The following is a 16411-nucleotide window of genomic DNA, read 5'->3' as shown; positions in this document are numbered from 1 at the left end:
AACCATCCCTGGAGGTCTTTAAATGCCATGTAAATGTGACACTTGGGGACACGGCTTAGTGATGGACTTTGCATTGCTGGGTTAACAGTTGGACTCAATGATCTTAGAGGTCCTTTCCAACCTAAATGATTCTATGTTTATTGCCTCAGTATTAGAGTAGCCTGCACAGCTGGGCGATGATGAGGGAGATCCAGCAAGCCAAGTAATCTTAATGTTTTGGAAAAATGAAAAAAGTCAGTAATTTTACTGTACATGAAGCAGCGTTTCAAAATTTCATCACAGAACTTTGAAAACAATGCATCCTTTCGGATTTTCTTTTGAGATGCATGTGTCAATATTTAGGATGCCCCAAATGGCAAGCTTGAATCTTGGCTTACAGAGCCTCCCTGAATTTGTAAAAATAATATATGAATTAATGTAAAAACTTCACAATTAACTACCAGGGTCCAGTTAACATCATAGAGCCAGGAGCAAAAAGGCTGAATTTTGGTGCATTTAGACAAATGGAGTCATGAGGTAACTGAGGTTACAGTGCTTCTGATTAATCTATATGGCCTTCTGTTTCTACTAGCTATCCTTTCATTCTAAAAGAATGTAGTTTACTATACTTCACCATCCACCTGCTATGGAATAGCATCCTATATCCTATGATCATTAGTCTATTCAGAAGTAACTCATCACTGGAATTTTCAATACATTCAGTTGGACTGCCTCCATTCACTGACTGGCATACAACACCTTTTTTTTCTCCCATCTGGAGACTTCATCAATTGTAAAGGCTGCATTTAGCGTGTCCTGCAAAAACGGGAAAAAAAAAAAAAAACAACAAAAATCAGTGCATTTTGTATATTTCAATTTTAAGGTAATTTTCCTTCTTTGCATATTTTGTATTATAGAGAATGGTGTCTGTCATTCCACCTGGGCAGAACATACTTGGTTTATCTGTTACTGCATGGCTAGAAACAGTACTGCACAGTCAGTTGGTTAATTACTATCATTTACTGGATAACATCATTTAACACATTCTAACAAAATGTGCAGTCTGAATTCATGGGTAGCCATGAAGCCATGCCTGGGGCTGTGCTTCACAGAGGCAGTCCCTGACTATACTATCTGATGCAGCCTTGCAGCCTTTTGTGTTTTTCAAATACCTGTTTTAAAAATATCTCTGCCTGGGTTTAGGAAATGAATGAAGATAATTCTAAAAAGCTGAAAGAGCTTGAACAAGGTTTGGGCACATCAAGTTCAAGGATTTGTTATTCAGCAAAAGTCCTTCCAGCCACTACCTTCAAAGAAACACTCACTGAAGATAACAACAGTTATCCAGTCCTATGTTGAGGGCTCTGAATTATGAATGGGAATTGCTGTAGGAGGGCTGAAGAAGTTAATGATTCCAGTTGTCGTTCACCTCTTGTGCCTGAATTCAGCTGTTGGACAACCACAGCATGAGGCTTTTAAGGCAAAAAAAATCAGAGAGAAGGAACACCATCAGTCATTCCAAATGATATCGAATATGTACATGATGGTTTTTTTAATGCTTTGTGAACTATTTAATAGGTTCTTACGGACAACTTCATGAGGTTATATATACTGTTTGTAAATGCCACACCTCAACATAATCCATTTTACTCTAATTTTTAAGTAACCTGAAGCATAACTTGGTTACTGGTCTTTTATGAACCTTTTGGTTATGAAAAAAAATAGTTTTGTAGGTTTTCTAGCTGATTCTTCACAGTGTCACAAATTGATTTCTCTAGGGAAATACATTCACTTATATAGTTAGGCAGGGTCTGTAGCACTGGCAGACTGCTGGCAAAGCAATCGTAGATTTGACAGCTGTCCAATAGTTTTAAATCTAAAGACACTGAGATCTGTTTTCCATTCTTGCAATATACATGTTGCACCTTAAGATACATTTCCAAGCCTGCATATAATTTCTTTGCTTGACTGCTATCCCCTAATATGAACTGTACACCTGTTTATTTCACTATTCTCACCATTACTTGAAAATGATAAAACTATAAAACTACAAAACTACAGATATCCTACTGCTATTAATTGCTATTTCTAAGGACCCAAACTTGTCATTAGTACTGATGTCAGTCTAGTTTTACATATGACATCTACATACTCAGATTCATATCTTCACCTTCATTTTCAGGTGACCCCAATTTCAGGCATACTCATCAAAGATTTTAAAACAGAAATAAAAAATGCAGGTCTTGAATAAATCCCTCTTATTTTTTGATCAAAATATATATGCGATAATTAGACTTCACAAAATTATGGCCCTTGCTCGCTTAGAAACCAACAAAACAATATTGAACTAATTAAAACAGCACCATTTGAACTATCCAGTGAAACATTTTAGCAATCACTGAAGTAAGACTAGCTATTAAAGAAAAATGGGATGAGTCAAAAGAGAAAGCCTTTTGCTGCCATCTCTTCTACAGCGTACTGACGAGAAAAGTACTGACAGAACTCGGAGGCGAGCACACGCTATTGTTAACTGACTGCATGTGCTGATCTAGTTCAGAATGTACTTTTTCTACCCAGCTAGTTCCTTGAATGCAAAGTCAGGTACAGTTTTTCAACATCTGCGTTCACGTGGGTCCCAGTGCTGTCATCAAGTGTTCCAAGCACAGAGTAATAAAGATTTATGATATCTTCTGGCAGTTCGAGGGAACACAAGGCACTCAAAGTGAATCTGAAAAATGTTTAACCTGACTTGTCTGCTATAATCATACATTCAAAAACACCAGATACAAAATATTTGTAATGTTAAAGATATTTTATAAAAATTCCAACTAATTAGAGACTAGTATATTCTTAGTATCAAGTGTTTCACTTAAAATCTAGTACTATGAGTCTGTACAAAGAATCCTTGATTTTATCACGGTCTTTGAACTTCTTTTTTATTTCTGTAGTCTATAATTCTATAATCTGATTTGAAGCACACTCAGATATAGAAAACCTAATTTTAGGAAGAATTTATTTTAGTAAAAATCCTCTCCAATCAGCAATTAGAAATGCAATGTAGTAGAAAACAGCAATTCTATTTCTGTTCTCCGTTCCTTCTGAAGCAGATGTCTAGTGTTTGCCAAGAGGGAATGGCAGAAGAGTGTAGTATTTGCCCTGTTTTAAGTTGCAGAAGGGAGTGCTCCCTTGTGCTGGTACTACAGTGAAATAATCTAAGCAAAACATTAAATTAAAGAATTCTCCATTCATAATGTCAAATGTCAAGTACAAGTCAAAAAAAGATGAACAATTAATGTTGCCCATAAAAATCTTTTGCCTGGGGGATCTGAAGTCAGGTACTAAAAACAGAGAATGGAATGCAAGTTCCATTTGGGGTTTCTTCCTTTTTCAGGAAAAACAATGTTTTACTTTGGCATCACGTTATATAACCAGGAGTCTGTGTTCACGTCAGATTTAATGAGGGTGTCAGGTGTCTGGGTAGAGACAATCTCAGCCAGTCCAGCCTAGGTGTGAATGGGTGTATTTAAAGCTGTATGTGAGTCACAGCGAGTCTCACTAGTACTGCATGTAAGGCCCCAGAACTCATGGGAACATAAAACTTTATATGTTACTGCTGTACTGGGGTGCATGGGACTGGTGGCTCTGAGATAAGCTGCAGTGCTGCACTCTCAGCACCAGTTCCCTGCACTACCGCAGGGAACGACCTGGTGAAGGCCAGCGTGGAGGTGTGGGAGGATTCATCCATTGCTTTATGAAATCCACACCTGCAGCAGCACGATTCTTTCTCACTTAACTCTGAGAGAACCTGACTGCTCTTCCAGACACTCTGGAAATGTGGGGAAATAGAGTGAATTGTCAACACCTACATGTTGTCACTCTTAAGCTGACATCTTGCTAACAGAAGTAAGAGTAAGAAGCAGGGCTGGTTCTGTCCCCCAGCTGAGCCAGCTTGTCTGAACTGAAATTTCACCTCCAGACTAAGTGAGGTGGTTTCAGGTGTCCACAAGCAGTCACCGTGCCAGTGTAAGTGCACAAGTAACATGTGAAATCCCTCAGGCATCCCCTCATGCACTTGTAAAGGACTGGTAGTAAGGGTTGAAAAGCTGCCCTTAGTATTTAACAATATGTTCAGAGAGATGTTTTTCCACATATCAGGTAGGCAGGACCTACAGAATTGAGGATCTTTGTCTGGAAATATGGATCTGTGCAACAACTGGTAGGACAGGCTGTTCTGGCCAGTTCCAGCTTAATATGGTTGTGTACTCAGAAATGGATAAGAATTTGTGCAGCTGCAGAGCTTTACCAATTCAGGGAAGTTGCAAACTCACACTAACCTAGGTTTGAAGCATCTAAAACATTCTGGGCATTTAATGTTCTTAGAAGCAGGGTAATTGGTAGATGGCAGAATTAAGATGGGTACTAGCAATATTAGATGGTGTCAGTAACAGTATCCCACACTGAAGGTCATGGTCCACGTGGCAGCACTGTCCTAGCAAGCTGGAATATTATAGATATCAGCATCACCTATCAAGAAGAAAGACATCTTGTGAATATACTTGGATTTTGCATATATTTTGTTTAGACACCTGTTAATAAGCAATACTGAGTTACCAGATACATTGGATTTTTTTCCTTGATCATTAGCAAAGTAATCAAATACACATTCCTCTCTGACTTTTTAAAGGACGACCTTAAATTCAAATGTGAAAGATGTTTTGCCTTCAATGGACAGTATTTGTGCCCATTTAGTTAAATGGCCTTTCAGGAGACCTCAATATACTCATGGGACTTTGTTGTTATGACTGAAGAAATGTTGTATGATAAATATGAAGAAAAGCAATATTCTTAAGTTTCCAAAAAATGTTAATATTGATTTAAAAAATACAGAGCTCTTATAGTAAGATGTAATATCATTTGCACAATATAATTTAAATTATTTTTATGGAGATTTTGCAGCTTACTTTACACATCACTATCTTTCTTGATTATGTTATGTAGATCTGCAATTGTTGGGGTTTTTTTTAATTTGTTTGTCATGGAATGATTACATTTAATTATTGTTTTATTCACTGTGACATCATTCATTTTCCAAAGGATACAGTGGGTAATAAAGGTACTTCACCAATTTGGGGGTTTTTAATTTCAAAAGCCATAAACATTTGCTATTTTAAATGTCCATGTTTGGTATAGGACAAATTCAACATCATTTGAACATATTTGAATAAGGAGGAAAATTGTAAAAAAAATGTAGTTCCTTAAAAGACCAGAAGAAACAATACCTTAGCCTTTACCTGACTTTTACTAAAGTTTCTTCTATACTAAATATCCAAATCAAATAAAAATTGAATCCAGGTCATGTATCCAGTACTGTACTCTGCACAGTGTGAAGTCCGTTCTTACATAACTCACACATGCATGATTTTTTAATGCGATTTATTTGTCTTGACTCCACTAAGTTCGGCCCATGTAACTGAAGAATGAATGTTTATATTTTCAGGGCTGCACATCAGTGCTCTGACACATCTAGGTGAGGAATTGGTTCCCCAGGTAGGTTCCTCCACACTGCTGTTACCTGAAGGAGTGTCAGCTGAAGCTCCCCAGGTGACCTTTCAGCTGCCACTCACAGAGATTATCTGCATGATCCAGTGCCACTTGACACACCCTTGGGTATCAAAGATATCTGCAGAGGGCTGGCAGAGACACCACAGGCCTGAAGACAGACCTGCACCATTCTGAAGCAACAGTGGGAGTACAGGAAGTACACCACACAGCACTGAAAATGGTTCTAGACAGATATGTTTAAGCCACTTACTTAGGTTGTCGCTTCTCTAGCTAGGTGAGCATTTTATCTGTCTTCCCAAGAGACTTCTGCATCAGCCTCAAAAGCCAACAGTTCTCTACACAAGAAGTTACCCATCAAGGACATGCCTGCATACATATTTCTCATTTTGATTACCAAGCATAAGCTTTTTTTTTTTTTTTATTTCACACAGCCTACAGTAACACCTGCATACATACATCTTTATATTATTCCTCCAGCAGTACAAGCCATCATGAAACTTTGGGTGTGCCCACAAAGAAAATACACAGTATTAAATAAACACTCACATCAGTGTGATTACTTAGCCACACACCAGAAAGCACATGGAATGTTTTGACAAAAGTAAACTTTAAAACTATCCCCTTTCTTCTCAGAATTGGTCTACATTACCAAACACCCTACACAACAAAATCAAGATATGCTTGTAGCATAGGGAGGTAAATGTGTCCTATGTTTAATCAATTAGCATACTTACAAGTTGCTGCAGTGTAGATGCAGCAGCATAGGCCAGACATTATATACATTTATATATTATATAAATCAGAATACAAGCCATACAAAAATCTAGCAACATGCTCTGAACCTTCTCTTTGTTTTCTTGGGTTTCCAGTAAGCAACGATCAAAGGACTGAGATGTGATTTGTCTCTGGCCACTATCTTCAATGTCAATCAAGAGACACCTCGCATTGCCTACTCCCTTATCCACAGTTTTGTCTCCTCAGTCTTCAACAGCACCACATTCCACTATTTCTGTCACATGAAAAAGTACTTCCTGATTATTTTTTTTATCTATACCATGATTCAAAGGATGCTCCTAATTCTTGTATTGTGAGTTTTGTGAGTGCTTGCTTCTTGTTTACCTTTCCACACCATCCATTGCTTTAAAGATTTTTCTTGTACTGCTTTCCATCATCACTCTTCTAGGTCAAGAATTCTGAACCATTTATCTTCTCCACACATGAGAGAATAACATGGTAGTTATTCTTTAACTCTGAAAGTCTCTTCCACCCTTCCTTCAACTTCCTCTTGTACTAGGCTAGTATACCTTTTTCAGAGTGGTATAAGCAAAACTCCATAAAGGAGTAAGAATACTTCAGTCCCAATTAAAATGCTTGATTTATTCCTTCTGTATACTTACTTTCCCTATCCCATGACTAGATCAAGAATTCATGTAAGGTGTTCCAGGAAATAACTTGCAGCCACAGCACTAGAAAAATGAAACCAAATAGCTCTCTGTTTATTTCTAAATCTTACTATTCTCATAAGTTACATGGTAATTGGCCTTTACTTGGCATAATTGTGCCATTTTGGAACTGACTGTAAAAAAATGCAATAGTATGCTGTTCTATGTTACACAGGGTATATTATACATAAACCCACAAATCTACAATCAAAGACAAAAGTTCTGCTGAAACCAAGGTGCCAGGCAAACCAACTATACACTTAGAAACCCGAAAAATATTCAATAACAATCCATTTGTATTGCCCAAAGCAGAGAAAAAAAAAAAAAAAGGCAAGATTAAACCAAGTGTCTCATGTAGAAGAGAAAAGCGTATCCAAGCAACAACACTAAGACTCAAAAGAAATAGGTCATGTGAAGAGAAGCACTAAATTTAGTAATCAAATGTATATTCAGCAGAAAAGATAAAAAAGCTTTAGTGTAAAGAAAAACATAAGAAATTAAGAGATTTCTGAAGCTGGGAGACACATGAGACAAAAGATGTGCACTTGGTTGCAACTGTGCAACTGAGCAACTGAAAAGAAATTCCATTGTAGTTAGTCGAGTTAAATTTGTATGAAACATTAAATAACTCAGAGCAGATTTTGGTACAGTATTTTATTTTTGGTCAGTTTTAGCCCAGAAGCTGATATGAGTTCTAGTTCTTTGGGTCTCTGCACAAGCAGACTGAAGTCATGATAGGTTAAGCTAGTACAAAAGTACAATGGTAAAACTTTTACTGACATTCACAGGGTCTTGCAGGCAGCCACTACGATTTGCTTTTCCTTGTAATTAGGTCGGTGACAGAGCTCTCCTCTATTACACAGAATCTCACACATGACTTAATGAAAAGGTGTGACCACAGCTGCTGTTGGCATCCTATCTGAGCCTAGTCAGTTCAGCTGAAGAACTTGCTCACCAAGGAGCTTACCTGGAGGAGTGACAGCTAGCTATCTTGAGCCACAGATGTGGTAACACTGTTCCACAACTGGTTACCAAAAAAAATTGTACCCTCTTTCTTCTTGATGGATTTCTACTCCATTTCAGAGACTGTCTTGTTAAATCCTTGAACACTCATGGATGGCAATGGGGGAGTTTCTGCCACTTCAGATGCACCAGCTTTGCCACTCACAAGAGCTTTTCTTCCACTCTTAAATTGCAGGTTTGCTCACCTTTGGATAAGGTCTCAACTCCATGGGAACTCCCTGCCCAACACAAAGGAAAATGATGCAGCTGTGATAGTAGCTGCAGGACAGCTAAATTAGGACCTCAGGAAGAATGCAGAAACTCACAGCATCCAGGAAAGGAAAGGGCTGACTCATAAGCAGCAGAGACACTTGTCGTTTCCTCATACTTATCTCAAGACTCAGCAGAAGCTGTGCTCTGAGGGTGCTTGCTTCCTACGGCAATATTTCGGCACCATTCTGCTGCTGTGGGAAGCAGCATTTTCAAAGCCAGCCCTTTCCTGAGGTCCTGTGGGAAATACCACCAGAAGAAAGAGTACACTTCTCTCAGAAACAAAAGCATACTTTCATTCAGAAGGTTAAGAAACCAACAAGCAAGTGCAGTATATATGCTGCTATATACTGCAGCAATTTGAACATTATGATTACAGAAATACATATTCCATTATTAATATAAATTCATCCTGTAGATTTGCTGTCTCTGGGAGTAGCCATTGACTTTGCTCTGTGGGCACTGCTGAGAATAGTGGGCAGAACAGGATTATTTAATGGTGCTAAATTTGCCTTTATTTATCAGTAACAGCCATAGCAAAAAATACTGGCCGAAACCCAGACAAGCATGGCAAGTCTGGAGTGGGAACTAAGATATGTGGTATAAAGGGTAGCACTGTGGTTTGAATGTGAATGCAAAGGTTGAGTATATTTAGGAAGGACAGTGCATATCTGTCTGTCATCAGCACCCAGTACACAAACAGAAAAAAAAGCCATAGAGAGCAAGAGAAGCAGCAGTTACATGCCCCCAAGAGAAAGCTGAAAGAACAAACTGTAAGCAGATATTACGCTTTGTGTAGTTTGATGTTTGATGTTTGTGAACATTTTTTGTAAATTAAAACAGTGCACTACAGAAATAACTGGGTTCTCTGTCACAGCATTCCCTATTAAAACAAAAAACAACTCATAAGGCTGAATCTGGCCAGCAGCAAAGGCTACAAAGTGGGGGCGGGGAGAAGTACTTTAAATTGAGCTTAAGCAGTTACTCTACTCATCTTGACATTGCCTTACAAAAGTGATCTTTATGTTGAAAAGGCAAACACCAAGGAGAAAAGTATTTTCTGCTCTACTGCTACTTACTATTGCCATCTTCTATGATCTAGAATGAGTACAAATAACAACTATTTATTTTTTTGCCTTATTGAAAACTAATACTTTATTATCAAAAGAGAACAATAAAAAAGGGACATTTTCTTTCGAAGAAACAACTACAACAAAACAAGTTGACTGACTTCAAATATTGCTTTCAGTGTTCTCTTCACACACACAAAGCAGATTTTACTAGTAAAGGTAATTATTCTTTACTCATGTTGCAAACATAAATAACTGGGACCTAACAGGGATGAAAAACTCTGAGCTGTTTTGATTAATCTGGTTGAAAACACTTACTGTATTTCAAGTATAGAGGTATAAAAATTATATTTTTAACAAAAAAGCCTGCAATGAGTACTTATTTCACAATAGAAATGATTGGAAATTCTCAGGTTCAGAGTTTACCAAATACCAAGTACAATACCCATAGGAGGCTTCCTGTATTTACTCATGGCAGATGCTTGGAGATTGTGACCAGTTTAGTATTACAACATATGCTTTAGGGATCAAAACAAAACAAAACAAAAGAGATGTAGTTTTACATACAAAGAAAACTCCAAAACATTGCACAAGCTTTTAGTTACAACCAACAAGGTTAAGATAAGATCAAGATTACACCAGAGAAGTTGCACTGTGTTTCACAGGTAAATTAATTTAACTAGGAGCATGATTGTGAGGAGGATTTTTTTTTTTTTTGTGAGAAGGAAATCTTCCACTAGTATCAGATAGAGTGGCATGTGCTCCAGGCCATGAGATGGGACAATTGGTGTACTGGTGGACAGGATCCACTTCTTACCAAAGCCTGTAGTGACAGGAAAACGGGCAACATTTTCAAACTTTAAACCAGAAGATTTACAGTTGGTATAAGCATGAACTTTCTTATGATGAGAGTAATGAGATATTGGAACAGGTTGCCCAGAGAAACTGAGGATGCCCCATCTCTAGGGGTGCTCAAGTTCAGGTTGACAGGGCTTTGAGTAACCTGGTCTAGTGGAAGGTGTCCCTACTCACTGCAGTGGGATTGGACTAGACAACCTGTAACGCTCCCTTCCAACCCTTCTGTTGTTCTATGATTCTATAACATTAAAAACAATCAAAACAGAGAGTTGAAGGGTCCTCAGAAAGTCATATGAACAGCCTCACTATAATTAGTAAATTTCTGATTATGAGGGAGATGCACACACCCTGTTCTTAAAGTGACAAGGACAGACTATGATCATACCATTGGCAACTTTTTTCCAGTACTCTACTCTTCAAAACCACTTTTCCCAATGTTTAAGCTAAAATATCATGGTTGCAATTTCTGCTCCTGGTAGACATAGAGAAGAAGTTATTCCCATCTCATTAGTAACTTCTCATAGACTTGCTGACTGTTGTCATTCTCCTACCCTTACTCTTCCCTAATTAACCAATCTGAAATAATTTGCTATTATCTCTGGGTCCCTTGACATTCTGGTTGCTCTTTAGGTGGTCCACATAATTCTTCATGTGCAGCATTCAAAACTAGCTTTACAACTGTTAAGCAAAGCAGAATTCCTTGCCAGGTCTTGCAAACTCTAATCCTTGTAATACATCCTAGCAAAATGCTTATCTCTTTTTTTTTGCAATAACAAGCCATGATTGACTCACACCCGGTCTGTGACCACTCAAAGCCTGAGTTACTAATGTACAGAATTTCCACCTAATCAGTTTGGCCTACCAGCTGATTATTCCTGCCTAGGGCTACATCTGTTTTGGCTGAATAACTTTTGATTTTTTTTCATATTTCTAACTGAAGACTTTTTATTTTGTTCCTGTTCTCCAGCATACCTATTCCCTCCCAGCCTGATACACATGTCAATTTGATAAGCATTTTCCCTTTTATAAGAATACATCCATGTCACCAGATTCTGAATCTGTGCAATCCAACTTGATAAACATTTCCATTTTGATAGAAAACAACTCTGTAACTCTGGTTTTCCAACAAGTGTTGCACACATCTAGCTGCAGATAAACATGGAACACACATTATTAATCAACATGGAACACACATTCCATATGGGAAGCACATAAAAATTTCCCTGAAAATCAAGACATATTGAATGTAGAGTTCTTCTCTAGCCATAAGATATGTCATGTGGTTGTAAGGGCAATGAGATTTTTGAGATGTGAGTTCTTGTTTCCAGTTACTCGTCTCTATATTATTTTTCAGGAATGTACAAATATATTTTTCACTGTTTTTCTAGAAAAATTAATTTGCTTAATAATGTCATACATTTTTTTTCTCCATCCTCTCTCCACCAGGCTTGTCACTTTACAGCCTCCCTCTATCCCACCTAGTATTCATAACTTCTTAAATATGTTGATTACTGACACTAGGATTCTGTTAGCAAGAGCTTTAAATACTCTAGAACATAGTTAAAGAGAAAATTCATGTCAATTTGAAAATACGTAGCTTAAACATTCTACACTTTTCTTAACTGAAAATGCACCTCAGTAATGCATTAGTTTCATTTTTTTACTACCTTAGACAGTGAAATCTAGAAGGTACTGCATTCCTGACACCTTTTAGTCTTCTCACTTCACAATTAGTGTACCCTTTCTATTTCACACAATTAATGAGCTTCTGGAGTGATGTGGGGGTTTTATTTCGCTCGTTAGTTGCATTTCATCTCATGCTTGTTTTTCTGATTTTATTCTGACATGCTTCTTTTGTACTTTTATTCTCAGCCCTAACAACCAACCTAAAAGCTAACTTACTTTCTCCTTTCCTGTAGGTTTGTCTCTCCAGTTTGAGTGATTTAGCCAAGCTGATTTCTTAACTCATTGAAAACTGCCTTCCTGACTCCTGTGGGGTTCATGTTGATCATACTCCTTGTTCTGGTCCTGCAGATCACTAATCTCTCATCACTCTACCATGTCATTTACACTCTCAGCTAATGACCTTTTCAGCTATTTGCTTCTTTCTGGCTGTAATCAAAACTAGAATAGCTTTACTGCTCTGTGCAGACATCAAAAAATCTGGAAGGCTCAGTTGTCTCCAGCCTTGTGTTCATGTACGTATTGACAGGTGAGGGAGAGGAAAAAAGAAGGTTGTGGCACAAGGACACTGCTTAAATTACACACCCTGCCTCACGCAGCAAATGTCTCATCGTCATGGGCTCTTCACAGGGACCATGTATGACCCAGACAGACACAGTCACAGCACCCGTTCTACCACCTGAAAACATGAGATCTTGTCTCTCTCCAGCCACTCCTGTGTCTAGGAGGGAATTTTAGGTTAGTCACATGTGAGTAATGAACTCTGGAATAGCCAAGCATGACAAGATGGAAGTTCTCCCTAGTAACACAGTGTGTTACAGCCTCAGCTGCTGAATATACTGATATATTAATAAATATGTATCTAGGCCCCCTCTTTGCAGTTTACTCACTCCTTGAACACTTAAATTTCTCTCAGCCTTCTTGTAGCTGACTCTTGCACACAGTTACTCAACTTTCTACTGCAACTGCCACGGGCACGTTTTCAAAATGTTGCCTATAGGGCAGATAGAGGCTATGAATGCAAGCCCACTCTTAGATGGTGTGAACAGCAGCTCAGTCAGGACTGCTCTGTTCTTTACTCCCATCACATGATCATGGTGAGGAACCCAGCAAAACTTTTCTTACAATTCTCTTCAACTAATCATCTTTTGTTCAAGTGCCAAAATTCACAGAGACTCTGGTTTGCCCCAAACATTCAGTCCAGGACTGTCCCCTTACAGTCATGGCCACCGTGTCATTGATTTCCCAGTTCACGGACAGCCTGCTCTCACGGTGGGATCAGATATGAGTCCTGGAAGGGGCACAAGAAAGTTTGCCCTCCTGCACAGCAAGGGTGTGAAAGGACAAGCGCTGAGACAGACTGCTTTCCCACGCAGGGCAGGCCTTGGGAACAAGGAACATAGTGAAGCATTAGCCTTGCTTCAAGGAGGGCCTCCCATGTCACCAAAATCCCCCACAGCTTCCAGGAGTTTGGGAATCTGTACAAATAGCCTCCTTATGCTCGCCATAGGCAGACATGTTGATTGGAAGATGTTGGCAAAGTGAATGTGGAAGAGGATCTACTGATCTCCATCAGTATTTGAATGATTCTTGGTCAACCTATACTCATTTAAAACTCTGCCTTATACCCACATATGTCTAGGAAACAGGCTAACATGGAACAGACACACTAGGAACACAACAAGCACGTTGCCACTGGTCTCAAACTGCCACTCCAGTTTGGAGGGGAGCATGGAGACAGTCCACAAAGCAGTATGACAGATCTGCTGCCCAGGGCTGCCATGGCCCTGTAGACAACTGGCATCTGAGAGGGTCCAACAGTATGGGTCTCCAGACTCCACTGAAAACTGACATAGTTAGGACTTTTTGTTTCTTCAAATGACTTAGCCAAGACTGAAACATCCTGCTGCCATAGTACTGAGGTCCAGAACCAGGCAGAAGCAGCTCAATTAATGCCAGGATTCTTCCCACACCTCAGTAACAAAAAGAGCTCTCCCCAGAGAAACACAGACAACAGGACTCTGGGCAGAGTTCCTTATTTACATCTTCAGTGTTCCAGTTCTATTTGGGCTTCTGCTTAGGCTTAGGCACAGCTAACTCCAACTCCTGCACCTCCAGTTCCTGAGGCAGCTGACAAACAGCCTTCTCTCCTGAAGGAGCACAGCAGAGGAAGTCAGACCTCCAGTAACAGCGATGCACCGACAGAACATCGCAGAAGCATACTACAACAGCTCCAAGGTCCTCTTGCCATCACAAACAGGTTCATTTACAGAAACCAATCCATTTTATTCTGCTTTCCCTCTGCTATTCTGAGGCCTTACAAAATGTCAAAATAAGAGCAAATGACCTTACTTTCAAATAAACATGTTTAAACAGTCTTAGTCTGTAATACTTGGCCAAGTCAACCCCCTCTGCAGTTTGTTGACTGCAGAGGAGTCAGACTGATTTTAGCAAGCTGCAAACTGCACCTGATGCAGTTTGGAGAAGTAGCTTACTCACGGGTAACATACCACTTATTAAATAGAATGGTACTAAACTAATTCAGTAATGAGGGCCAGATACAAATCCCACTAAGCATTAACGCAGAAAAGTGAGAGATTAAACAGTAACAGAAACCATTCCCTTTGAGACATTTTCAGTGTCCAGAAATTTTTCTGAAATACAAAAATGGAAAAATTCATCTGAACTATTTGCTGCTCATTATATTACAGCTATCTTTCATTGATTTACACTCCACTGCAACATTAGCCAACTGATGCACAACTCTCTTCTACCAGCATTATCACAGTCATTTCTTCATGCACAGAAATACTGATTTATTTGCATAATCAAATCAGCTCTAAGAAACTGAGTCATTCCCCAGTAAAAGAAAGAAGGACTGCTAAGTGGGAGCGAGCTGCTTGTACAATTATGCTCTTAAACAAGCATAACCCATTAATGTTCAGGTGAGCACCACTGAATTAAAATCACAGAGATAATTGTGTCTGAACACTTGCACATTCCACGAGCAGGATGTAAATCTCATTTATGAGGTTTTAAATTTACTATTCCATTGAAATTAGAAAGAAATAAAATCATAGCATTCAGAGCTGTTGCTTCAGGCTGTTTGCAAATTCTAGTGACCATCTTTACAAACCTTTGCCAGCGATCGTATAGTTCTACGCACACTGATAGTCACTTTTCTCGCAAATAAAATTTTTCAGAGCAATAATAAAAATAAATACACTCTCCTGAGAAAAATATCAGGATTGCCAAACCATTGTGACACAGCCAAACAAACTTTAGCTGAGATTGTGTAATCTCAACAATCACTGTTGTCAAATTGCAGAATGGTTTTAGCTGAGAATTATTTCAGCTATTACCAAATTCACCTTATACTTTTCATCAAAATATTTCAGAAACCAAAAGAAACAGTAATCATCATTCCATTTGTTTTTCTAAAAACAGCTTTAGAGCTCAGTGACAAAATTCAGAAGAAACGCAAGACTTAAAATCTTCTTGCCACTTCCTCTCTTTGCTGCACTTTGCTGCTTTGTTTCAAGGTTTGTTGATTGCCCAATACAAATGCAGTTCTTATGCAGCTGAACAATAACACAACCAAGATTATGAGGCCAAATGCTGTCTAAACCAAGAACACTCCAGCATTCTCCTCCCCATAGGCACGGCTGCACTTGAGTCTATCAAAACACTTGAAAATGACAATCGCAATAGGCATTCTACTTGGAATCGTCTTAGGGACAGTTAATACTTAAGTTGCATCCAGAACTCCTCATTTGCTTCTTATAAATGTAATATACATTACATCTATATGCAATGTAAAAACATTACAACCTGGAACACCTAGTACTGGCTAGCCCTGCTGCCCTCTTTGCAGGCCTTGCTGAGCGAATTGGCCAAAGATATGTCTGTGGGGGAGCTGACGCTTTAGTTTGGGTTCTGCTCCCTCTCCTGCTTTACCTGTCACCTATGTGCTGGCACGGGGGCTCTGCCACCTCTCCAATGCCACTGCCCGGTGTTGTGTCCCCTCTGTGCGCCGCTCGGTGGGAAAGCAGCGGGGTAGATACGCACAGTATGCCAGTGCGTACGGTGTACACAGCTATGTCAGCACAGTGTGCACAGCACAGGCTACACACCCATGCACCGTGCGCCCCGCGCTCACGGGGCACAGCCGCCCCTCTGCGCGCCCGGGAAGCCGCGGCCCTTCTGGCACGGGCGTCATCTGTGCCGCCATCCCGGGACCAGGAGCCAACCAACGGGAGCCTTGCTCCAGCCATGCTGCTGTCGGGCGCCTGAGCAGGGCCCGGGGCCCGCTCCGTTTGCGGGGCTCCGTGCCCAGCGCCCGGGGCCCGCTCCGTTTGCGGGGCTCCGTGCCCAGCGCCCGGGGCCCGCTCCGTTTGCGGGCTCCGTGCCCAGCGCCCGGGGCGCGCTCCCTTTGCGGGGCTCCGTGCCCAGCGCCCGGGGCGCGCTCCCTTTGCGGGGCTCCGTGCCCAGCGCCCGCCCGACGCCCGCTCACACCCACAGCCCGCCCGCGGCGCTCCGGGCGGT

The sequence above is a fragment of the Taeniopygia guttata genome, chromosome 2 (genome assembly GCF_048771995.1).
Source record: "Taeniopygia guttata chromosome 2, bTaeGut7.mat, whole genome shotgun sequence".
Taxonomy (NCBI): Eukaryota; Metazoa; Chordata; class Aves; order Passeriformes; family Estrildidae; genus Taeniopygia; species Taeniopygia guttata.
The sequence above is the reverse complement of the archived record's forward strand: the minus strand, read 5'-3'. Positions refer to the sequence as shown.